This window comes from Anser brachyrhynchus (genome assembly GCF_964034855.1).
Source record: "Anser brachyrhynchus genome assembly, chromosome: 4".
NCBI lineage: Eukaryota > Metazoa > Chordata > Aves > Anseriformes > Anatidae > Anser > Anser brachyrhynchus.
Genome location: NC_137698.1, coordinates 7,845,631 through 7,857,982, shown reverse-complemented (window position 1 = coordinate 7,857,982; position 12,352 = coordinate 7,845,631). Strand labels below are relative to the sequence as shown.

The 12,352-nt window shown below is 36.9% G+C and overlaps 1 protein-coding gene across 4 annotated transcripts in view; it reads right to left on the bottom strand.

The window, feature by feature from the left end:
* Positions 1 to 12,352, bottom strand: part of LOC308193890 (uncharacterized protein) — a 430,978-nt gene that overhangs the window by 385,856 nt on the left and 32,770 nt on the right. For all 4 annotated transcript variants that reach the window (XR_013950031.1, XR_013950032.1, XR_013950033.1 and 1 more), the window contains exon 3: positions 6,506 to 6,705. The gene's annotated coding sequence lies outside the window, so the exon portion shown is untranslated. The remainder of the gene's footprint in view (positions 1 to 6,505; positions 6,706 to 12,352) is intronic.

The window sequence follows — 12,352 nt, the reverse complement described above, 5'->3', positions numbered from 1 at the left end:
GTGGGTAGCAAGGTGAGTGGGAGGTACCTGTCACTGTCTCCTCCAACGGTTTTGGACTTCACCCATGAACAAGTGCAGAATCCTAAAAACCTGACAGAATGTTTGAAAGACGTATATCCTGACCCTGGCAATGCCAGAGAGTGCTCACTGCACTGTGCTGGGGCCTGGCCTGCACCTATCCAATGACAGTTAACATTATTCAGCACCCTCGGGGGGAGAAGAAACTCTCTGAATCTTATGACCAAGTAACAGACACAGTAGTTAGACCAAAGGGCCAACTGTCAATGGCATTATTTGCTCCCATAGTCAAGACAAAGCAATGGAAGCAGAAGTCAGCTCATTTAGTAAGGGAATAAGCTCCTCCTAAGAGCTCTGGAAGGGAAAACCGTAAGGGGCGGGCTGCTCTAAGGCAGGGCCATCACACAAACAGGAAGGACTGTGGCATGCAGGCCACAGTTTAGTTTCACTTGGAGGAGCATCCAGTACACCTGGAATCGACTGCCCCAGGGGTGGAAACACAGCCTTACCATTTGCCATGGACTGATACAGACTGCACTGGAACAAGATGGAGCTCCTAAACACTGGCAGTGCATTGACGACATCATTGTGTGGGGCAACACAGCAGGGGAAGTATTTGAGAAAGGGAAGAGAATAATCCAAGTTCTTTCGAAAGCTGGTTTTGCTATAAAGCAAAGCAAGGTGAAAGGACCCGCATAAGAGATTCAGTTCTTGGAAGTAAAATGGAAGGATAGACGTAACCACATCCCTATGGATAGGATCAATAAAATAACAACTACACCCCCACCAACTAACAAGAAAGAAACAAGAAAGAAACACAAGCATTTCTAGGCCTTGTGTGATTCTGGAGAATGCATGTTCCAGGCTACAGTCAGCTTGTGAGCCCTCTGTATCAAGTGACTCAAAAGAGGAGCTATTTTGAGTGGGGTCCAGAGCAACAACAGGCCTTTGAACAAATTAAACAGGAAGTAGCTTGTGCAGTAGCCCTTGGGCCCTTCCAGGGGCCAGCTGTGCAAAATGTGCTTTACACTGCACCTGCAGAGAATGGCCTCACCTGGAGCATCTGGTAGAGAACCCCAGGAGAAACTTGAGATCAACCTCTGGGGTTCTGGAGCAGGGGATATCGAGGATCAGAAGCCCACTACACCCCAACTGAAAAAGAGATACTACCAGCATATAAGGGTGTTTGGGCCACTTCAGAAGTTAGTACAGAAGTACAGCTCCTATTGGTACGATGACTACCTCTGCTACATTGGATGTTCAAATGGAGAATCCACTCTACACATCATGCAACTGACGGTACATGAAGTAAGTGGGTAACAATTATGGAATAAGCTTGAATGGGGAAACCAAACCACCCAGGAATCCTGGAAGAGATCGTGGACTGGCCAGAAGGCAGAAATTTTGCAGTATCACCTGAGGAGATAACTTATTCCCAAAAGGCACCACCATATAATGAATTATCAGAAGATGGAAAGCATTATGTTTTGTTCGCTGATGGATTCTGTCATGTTGTAGGAAACCACTGAAAGTGGAAAGCTGCTGCATGAAGTCCTACATGACAAGTTGAGGACATCACAGAAGGGGAAGGTGGGTTGAGTCAGTTTGTGTGTGGGGTGAGTCAGTTTTGGGGGGGGTGGCTACAGCGATGGAAGCAGAGCAACTAGCAGTGCAGAGGTAAACCCATCTGGGCTGCTGCATTGTGATAAGACATCAATACCCAAGTGGAAAACACTGATGGAAAACTATGGCATGTAGATGCCCACAAGCCCAAGAATCATGCTACTGAAGAATATCAGAATAATGAGTAGGTGGGCTTCAAAAATGGAAGTGGTTCAGGTGGACCTGGACTGGTAACATAAGGGTGAGCAGCTCGATGGGCTCATAAAACATCAGGACATCTGGGGAGAGGTGGCACACACTGATGAGCTCATGATCAAGAGATGGATCTGACCACTGAGGCTATCACACATCACCCATGAGTGTGAAACCCGTGCTGCGATCAAGTGACCCATGCAAGTAAAGTCTCTCTGGTGGTGGCTAGGATTTTGGTGTGGTGAGGCCTGGCAAATTCACTATATCGGGCCACTCCCATAAACATTCCAAGGCACATATCATGGTAGAAGCAACTGCCGTGTAGCTGGAAACATACTCAGTAAACCATGCCACTGACCAAAACGTTATCTTGGGCCTGGAAAGGCAATTTCTATGGCATTATGGTACTCCTGAGAGAATAAGTCAGAAAATAGGAATCACTTCCAAAATAACCTTGTAACCTCCTGGGCCAAGAGGCACAGCATTGACTCGGTGTATCACATCCTCTATCAGCCACAAGCCTCTGGAAAGGTGGAAAGGTATAATGGATTGTTAAAGAGTATGCTATGGGCATTGGGTGCTGGGGCATGGAAAAACTGGGATGCAAATTTAGCAGAAGCCACATGGCTAGTTAACAGCAGAGGATCTGACAACCATACTGGTCCTGCTGAAATAAAGCCCCTATACACTGTGGGAGGAGATAAAGTCCTCACAGTGCATATGGGAAGCCCAGGAAAGTGGCTGGGGAGGGCAGTGTGGGTTGCTCCTACCTTGGGGAAAAACAAACCCATTTGTGTGATTGTATTCACCAAAGGATGGGTGATGCAAAAGGATGGGGATATCAGGTGTGTGCCTCGAAGAGATTTAATCTTGGGAGAAACTAATCTCTAATCTGAGTTACATGTTGTAGGAAGACACCACAGAACCAATGACAGGTCAACTGGGCAAGTGCAGCAGTGACTCAAGCTAAGCTGGTGTTGGAATCCAGAAATCCTGTTTGCCCTGTCCTGAGTGACTGCCTTGGCAGATGAGACCTAAATCATCATTGGTTCTTATGAACATTTTGGGAGAGGCCAACAGAATGAGAAAAATAGTATCTAAATATCCATTAAGGGACCAAAATGAGATGCTTTTCTTCTTAAGCTCAAGGCTATAAGCTCAGCTAGAAAAAACACTTCCTTACATCCTTTTTGACAACACATCTTTTGGAAGTTAAGAGAAGGGGATAAATTAAGATTTAGTTAATTAAGGGCTAATTTTACTGTTTGTTTTGCACACCTCTCAGGATCTTAAATTCAACCATCTCTTGGACCTTCATATCTCCAACGAATTTATCCTTTTCCATTAGTAACACGGCTGTCAGAGTGCCCCTCCTAGATTCGACTTGCTCAGGGATCTACTTGACTGTTCCCATGGGGCATGGCTTTGAAAAGCCAAGGGGCTCAGGAGAGCTGAGCTGGTTGATATTCAACAACACTCTCTTCAAAGTACGTTCTAATGTGTGAAAAGGCTATCAAGTGTGGCAAGAGACCAGCCTGGATGAACAGTCAAAAGCTCAAGCACGTTACCCAAAGTCGATTATATTTTTTACAAGCCATCAAGTATAAAGTAAATTGACTTTCAGTAAAATAAACCTGTAAAAATGTGTTCATTGCTCTGAAACCACAGCAAAATTAATAACTGCAAGGATTAAGTTTCCAGTGAAACAAGCAAAAATGTCTGCATATGTGAAAGGAAAGTCTTAGTGAAGTATATGAGCTCAGGAATAGCAAAGAATCCTAACTGCTGCAAAGAGAAAGGTTAAAAGCATACATACATACATACATATATATAAAAGCATAATTCATATAAATCTTAACGCCATAACAAACTAATTCTAGAGAACAAACAATGATTTGGAAATCAACAGCTAGAAAACAAAATAAAATATCCTGGCATATTTTTACTTAATGAGTCACATTATATTGCCCAGATGGGCATGAGGTTTAAAATCAGTGTTTTCCCATTATTCTTCTAAAATGTATTCCTTTATATCTCATGGCAAATTAAGTAACACCCTCATGTAAATGGGAAAAAAAAAAAAAAGAACAGTTGTGGAAGAGTATTTTCCAATTTCTTGGCTACGTTTTTGCCATATTTACAAAGCACAGTGAAAATTTATAATAGCTACCAGAAAAAAATATAAACATTACTTACATGCTGTGGTGAATCTTATGTACATGTATTTTGTATGCTAGATATACCATAATTACACTACAAACCACAGAGTAGTTTTATTTTATTACATTGCAAAGGCCTCCAAGCAGGTTTTCACCTCATTTCCTCAGTTGCATGATCTCCATCCCACTCAGTTTCACTGTTCTCTACAGATACCAATTCTGAAACTAACGATTCCCTACTAACATCAGTTTGTTTCACTAATGATATTGTGATGGGTAAGTTGCTGAAGTTAGAAAACAACAGCCTCAGTTATCTGCTAGCAGAGCTTTGAGGATTTACAACTCCACTGCAGTCCAGCAGGTAGGCAGCTTGTGATTCCAGAGAAGATATTTCATTCTAGAAATCTTTTTAGATGCTTTTTCGTTTATTAGAGTTAGATTTTTCATTTTAGTTTCAAAGCTGCTTCTTAAGACAAAGGACACATCAAGCAGAGCACAGACCTGTCTCCAAGAGATGCACTGAAAACTGCCATAAGAAAGTACTGATTAACAACTTAACTTCAAACTAATAATACGGAACAGAATGCATAAAAATGGCAAATATAACAAAATGTAGGTTATCATAGTCCACAACAAGCAGCTACAGTCCTCAACACTATGACCCTGCTCAATGGACCACTTATCTGTCCAATTACACTTCCTGCACACATCCACATGTTCATTTTCATGGCTGTCAAATGCACATACAGTTATGTCCTATTCCAGATCTTATGAAAGTTAGACCAGAACCAACAGTTCTATTTAACATGATATGTGTCAAAAATTTTGAAATTTTATGTTCATGTATGTGTCGTTTTCTTCTATTACATACTTATGTCACACCCCTTTCTGGTTGTTTGTTTGCTTTTTATTTTTAACCAAAGTTGGGGCCTGAATTGCTGGTTTCCAATGTCAGTACATTAATATAGTAATCATGAGTTGTAAATGACTGAAAGAAAAAACTAAACTGGATATAACACATCTTTTTTGACTCTCAATGGGTTGTATACATGTTTAGTTTCACTTCATTACCAACTTTTCAGCTTCATACTCAACTCTATATGAAATTCAGTCTAGGCTATTAAAGGTCATTCTGCATTAGTTAAAACCGTGTAAAAACACTAACTATAAACTATTGGAGTTTGTAGCAGATCTTACAGCATTTAGTATCAAATTCAATAGGTGGAGCACTTAAATCCAGAAAGTTAAATCCAGTGTGAACCTTCACACAAAACATAAAAATACTTTTTTGATAAAAAGAAACAGTGAAAAATCAGAGTCTGATGATAAAGAATTACCTGGGGTATGCATGTTTCTTTGTAGAATCTGCTTTTACTGGGATAGTACAATGAAAGATCCACAAAACATTCCACAGACATTATGTAGAATTCTACTTCTTGACCAGTTGTATATTATCTCATCTATGCAAACTTACTCTCCCGGTTCAGTTATTACTTGCTCACAGAATCAAAACTATGCTAAATAAACACCACACAAGAATGGAAGTAACGTGGCCTGTAGACTGAATGTATTTAGAGATTCAAAAAGCAGAAAAGCAACCAGTTCAGCAAATATGTTAGATATCTAAGATTTCAATCACTAATTCTAAACCCAATCAACACAATTCACAGCAATTTTTACATGATCTCTGAAAAATACGTTCTCTCTGTGATCAATATATCATTACTCTCAGAATCACAAGCTAGGAATAAACTGTTCCTCCATTCAGCTTCTGCTTAGAGAGCACTGTCTTTACAGTATTTTGAAAATGAGGCTCTAACACCATTAATATAATACAAATCCAGGTTAATCCTGAATATTTTTACAATTAATTCAATAATTTTAGCATCGACATCAGTCCCATCTCGGGAAAAAAAAAAAAAAAGAAGAAAAAAAGAAAAAAAAGAAAGATCTATTTTTCCTTCATTTTGATTTTGCACATGTAACCTCAGAATCATGAAAAATATCAGTTAGTGTCTTCCTTGTATTTTATTCCTTCTTTATAAATATGTATCAGCTATACCTATGTTAGCCTTTACTGGAAAGAAAAAAGAATGACAGAAAATAAAATGTAATGAAAAGTAGAAAGGAAAACAAAAATATTTTCCTTGCTTGTACATTTCTGCCTCCAACATTTAAAGCACCTTAACATACCATTATTGCAAAGGAAAGATGAGAGCTAAACTGAAATTTCTGAGTAAAAGGGTGACAGCACCATCAAGTGGCTTCTGTATGGCATTATTTACTACTGTTCTAGTGCATGATAGAACAAGCATTATTGTCCAGATATGTACAGAATTAAATTCTTGAAGTTGTTTTAAATAGTAATATATTGGATCCTATAGAAATCTGATTTACTTTGAAGTCTATATTAAGGATAAGCAGACTGAAATTTTATACAATTATTTTTGCAGAATTATCTACATTTTATTATACTAAGAAAGGAATAGCATGATATATTAATGGAACAGAACCTTCTCACGGCAGGAAAAGTATGTTCAAACCACACCAGTGGAGGTCTCTGTGAGGTGGATGGCCCTGATCTCCAGCATATCCTCTGTGATCCGGGAACATGTTGAGCAGATAGCAGCCTCACATCAGTCAGACTTATTCTCTTTGGCAGCTAAAACTGTAAAGTGAACTCCAAATTGAATCCCATCCAGAGGGATGACAGCTGGAAAAAAAAAAAAAAAAAAAGTCAGCTTGTGGGTCTAAAGGAGTGAGATTAAATTACTAACAGCAAACTTGATGTACACTTTTCCTTCTCTTTTCTGAGGGCAACACTTGACAAATGAACTTGTCACAGAGCAAGAATAGTATATTCAGAAACATATATTAAACATTTTATACCTCACAGAATCATACACTTTATCACAGAAACAAACTAATAGTATGCTATTAGAAGTGATCCATACTTTGCAAATCCAAATTAAAAACAATTAAAAAGAAAATGACAAACATTATATCCTATTTTACATGGGTGAAGTTTTTTTTTGAGAGGTACCATTCTTACAAAACAGTGAGCCTTACAGGAATGAAACAAATTGCAAAATTATGAGCAACTTCAAATACCACTGCTGACTGAACTCAAGATTAAGGATTTTCTGATGAAAAACTGAAATCCTGAACAAAATGTTAGATGTGGTCTCTGCTTTTAAAATAAAAATCTTTAATTCTAATCACTTGCTAATAGAAATGAACATGTATTTCCAAACAAAATTAATATGAGAGAAAACTTTACCACAGAACTACATTATCCAATCATGTGATTGGCATTTCTAGCCATATTCTAACACTTATGGAAGAATGCTCAGCACAACTTTACGGAAAACTTGAAAACCAATTTTAAAAGATTTTTTTTTTGTATAAAGAGATTAAAGTATTTATATACCTAGATTTATTCACGTGATTAAGTACCTTCTTGAACTGAAATCTTTTTGTGCTACTGACTATTGCTAATGTCTGTGTGTGGTGCACTACAGTGGTCTACAGTGGTCCACTATTGAGTAATTTTGCCCACTACTATTCAACATAATCAAAAGTATCCAAGGCACCTCAATCTCAAGGTGCCTAGAGAGAAACTGCATAGCCCAGAACCTGTTTAATATTTTATTAGACATGATACGGAGACTGAGAACAGAGATTTAGGGTTAAGAAAAATAGATTACAGTAATTAGATCATATGGTTTCTCAGTTATGGTATATGCACATCATGATGACTCCATTAAAGTCAATTTTTATGGCATATTAACTCAATTCTTGAAGGCAAAACAAAGGGAGTAGATTCTTAAAGATCTGATAGAGGAAAGATGGAGGTTTGATTTCATTTTTTTTTTTTTTGTAATGGCCTGTAGTTGGCAGTACTATCAGCATATGGAACAATAATCAGAACAAGTGAACTATGAATGCATAAATCAGAACATTAAGCTTAAAATATTTTTAAGTAGTAGATAAGTATTTTTAAGTAGATATTTACTTATTTCTAAAATCACTAAGGTTCTTTTTTACCCTTGAAGTCAGGTACAATTTAATATAAAAATGTGAGGAAAAAGGAACTAATGGCAGCTCCCTGCAGATAATGTGCATGAATTGAAAGTGTGATTATGTATGCCTCTTGATTAAAAAGACATGCAACATCAACTTTCAAAAGGTGAAATGTTATAACAACTAACAGAGAAATACAGAAACATTTTTAATGACATAACAGAGCTCATTCCTGCGGTCATTTATCCCAGATATTATTTTGGTTGCCTAAAATGTTCAAACTAGCCCACTGTAAATTACATACGAAGGTGTTTTGCATTATTATTAAACTATGACTTCTAAATGTTCCAGTATATTCTAAATATTTTTAAGCTGTCTAAATGTAATTTTATTATTCATCTTTGTCTTAAAGAAGCATTCATGAAAAATCAACATCTTACTTTGTTCAATTATACTAGCATCTTCTTTTACACATATGGTGAAATAAACTAGACAATGATAGAGTATAACTTGAGATACTGAAATTCAATGTCTAAATATTTATAAATGTATTTATATAAGTAGCTTACACCCAAGAGAAATGTGACAGTAATAAATTGCATTTGTAGTGATTAAAGCAACTCAATTTTAAAAGACGACCCAATTTAGTACACTTTTTCAAACTCAAAAATAATAAAAATGCCGTCATACATACACCCATATTTAAAATCTGCAGTAAAGATAATATAAATTGACTGTTACTTAACTTACTAACCTGTACATTATTCAGGTAAAGTATCCTATCTTTAATGGAATTAAAAAGCTTTTCAAAAACACTGACAAAGAGTGAAGAATAAATTGATGCACTCTTAATAACTCTAAATCACCTAGCTCTTTATACCAAGAAGTGTTGACAATACCAACTTCAAGGTCATTGTCAACTCGGTAAGTCATTAGCAAATAAAATATGGCTTAATTGGAGCAAACTCAGCAAGGAGCTGCATTATTTTAAGTGAACACTGCAATATAACTTGAAGAAGAATTACTAATCGCCACTCCCGTTGACAATGAAATGGATGAAGAAGGTGCTTTGTAACTTTTTTCTATGACTTTCCCGTAATTAAATATGGAAATAGATTCTGTGAAGAATTAAAAGTCCCTGAGTGCATTAATTCAGGCACTAATGGACTGCCTTCCAGTGTTACAGCACACAGGTAGTTCCCAGCGTGTTACCAACATTAGCTAATAGATCAGTGTCAGCCACCAGCAGTACTCTTGGTTTGAATACGCAATGCTGTAAAGCAGATTTAGGCTGATTACACATGCTGCTTTAAAAGGACATATTTTTCACATTCTGAAATACTACCTCAAACTTTATGTGCATTGATGAAAAAGCTTGATTTAGCCCTGAGATCCAGTTGCCTGAAGATGTATCATGTACCCACAGTGCTTATGAAGCCTTGCAGCCACCTCACTAATGTGTCGCATAATTATCAATGGCTTGATCTTTAAAAATTCTTTAAATACAAAACTCTTCAAAAAATAACCTCATTTTAATATTTTTCATTTTTCCTAGCAAAAAAAATATCACAAACTCCATAACACAATTACACCACTGGGGGTTATGACATTTAAACAAAGGGAGCTCCTCTCAGCACGGACCTCTTCCTACCACTGCTCTGTTCAAACACTTTTCTCACTTTATGCCACCTGCTCCAGCTCTCCCTCCAAGCCACACTTTACAGGCAAGCAAGCCTAAATCTGCAGAGCTCCCTAGGTCCCAGCCTGAAACACCAGCCCTTACATATTTCTAAAGCAACTGTTAATCTATCAAAGCAACTGAAAATTAAAAGATTTTTTTTTTTAAACTAACTCTGTGACATTTACAGTGCATATGTTTAAATAGCTAAAATACTTGCATTATAAAATACATGGAGTTTTTTTTGATCGAAGATGTTGCAGACCTATATGTGTATCAGAGGGTCTACTTTGGTACCACAGTGCAAATCTGTTGCTCTTCCTTCGGCACTACATGTAGGCACCAATCCGCTAAAATACTTCAGTATCTAGTTAGTTCAAAATTTGCAAGCAGTCCTACTGCAGACAAATGCAACAGTTACACGTTAATAGTTAAATACAATCTTAACTGCTCTGTTGGACTGAGACCTACATTTGTTTGACAGTCAAACTGTGCTTTGGGAATTCAAATTATCCAAAGTATGTGCCTATAATAAGAAAAAAAGCAGCAACTTGAAGCACCTCAGACAAATGGATCAGGTTTGAAGGATCAGTGAAGGAGCTCTGACCTAGATGTAGTGATTATGTAAATATAAATAAAGATTCAGTTCAAACAATTACTACATATACTCTGTCACTTCTCTAGGGAAAAGATGATGCTGTAGGAGCTGCTGCAATTGCTAAAAGACTACTCAAAATAGTGTATTATCTGCTAAAGAACTTACTTATTGTATTTGTTTTCCATGTTGTTTCATGTTGTGCTATTATTTTTTAACTGTGAAAACTCATTAAATTATTAAAGTTTATGTACTGTATTTTAAGTAATTTTATATTAAACAAAAATGTGTTTCTAATGAGAAGGCACTATCAAAAAAAAAAAAAAAAGAGAGAGAGAGAGATGACAGAATTGCTTTCACTGTATTTGAAAGCCCTTTCGCTCCTGAGGATCGTAATGCTTTATATTGTTGGTGTGCAATCCTCATACTTGGGAGCTGTTATTGCTTACATATCCACATGCAAAGTATTAACAGATGCTATCGATCCTGTAATAAGTATTAAGAGAAATGTACATCTGCAGCAGGATTTCTCCTGTGAAGTTTAACCTTGCAAACAAGTCCTTGGGACAAATAAAAAACTGTCCCATTCTAAGGGATATAGAAGGGCGACAATACTCAGGCATGGTATCATAACGGAATCAGAAAGTACTACTTTGTTTGATATGTTTATTAGAAACAACTGATACAGGACAAAAAGTTCAACATATGGAAAAAGAAGCCTCCAAAGAATCACTATAATATTTTCCCCTCTAACCCTTAGTAATGATCACTTGGAAAGTGTGATCTGAAACTAGGACCAGTGTTTCTATGCTGCATCTACGTCTAAAACCTGACTAAAACAGGGCAATGAACCTTGAGAAGCCAAAACAAATAAAAATAAGAAAAACTATAAGCAGAAACCAAGAAGAGCTACACAGGAAAAGGCGCACACACAAACCAAAACCAAACAGGGCGATATGATGACAATTTAATAATCTATTAATAGTGGTTAGAGATATGGTAACAACTGCTACGATGATCTAAGGACATGACTTAGAAATGTACTGAGCCAAACAAACATTTTGATCTGGGTCACTTCTTTAAACAGAAACTAATAATTACACTTTTGAAAGATGCCTCTTTCTCCATGAAAGTGTTCATTATCTCCCTTAACAGACAGAAACAAAGCTCCTTTTTGTCCTCAGAAAGTCACATATTTCCAACAAATTCAAGATATAAATATAGTAGGCAAATCAACATACAAGCCCTTGAAAAGCTTTATGATTTTGTGGCCCAACCATTTATGCAGAATAACTACCTCAGAAGTGGCCAACCTTTTTAAAATACCATCAGTCAAACAAACAAAGTGAAAGCTGTCATGGTGAAAGACCTATCTCAGCCTCCAGAACACCAGAGCTGACGAAAGGTGCCTGCTCCTCTTACACAGTTTCTTTAAGCTCCTTTGTATCAATATCTGGCAATATTTATGCCATAACAGTAATAGTTGGTATTTACAAAGGAATTTGCATCCATACAGAACTCGCAATGCAAGCGTTCTGAAGTTCTTGTGCATTCATACACACCAGAGCATGGAATATAATATTACAGTTGTTAGATTTTAACAGGGATGACATGGTCAGCATTCTTTAAAACACAACCATTCAAATTTATCTTGAAAAGCCATCTTTTTACATCACCCAGTTAATACAGAATTCAAACAGTGTTTCTGAATAAGTTACATGAGAAATACAAATTTTAAATAAAACCTTCAGTTGCACATTCTACCATGTTTTTCTTGACATCTTGTCTCTCCCTTCCTAAAACAAAGCTAAAATACTACCTAAAATATTCCAAATCTAGAAATTGGAAACTTACTTCAGATTGAAATTCAGACATTCCCAATCAAACACCTTGTCAGTATACCATTTAATCTCCATTTGTATAAATACAATAATTACAGATAACTACACGGATTCACACATGATTACTTAAGAACTGCTCATTTCGCTTATTCAGTGTTTAGAAAACAGGATGCCTTAGATTGGTGCAACAGCGTTCACAAAAATGTGATTCCTAACAAAAATA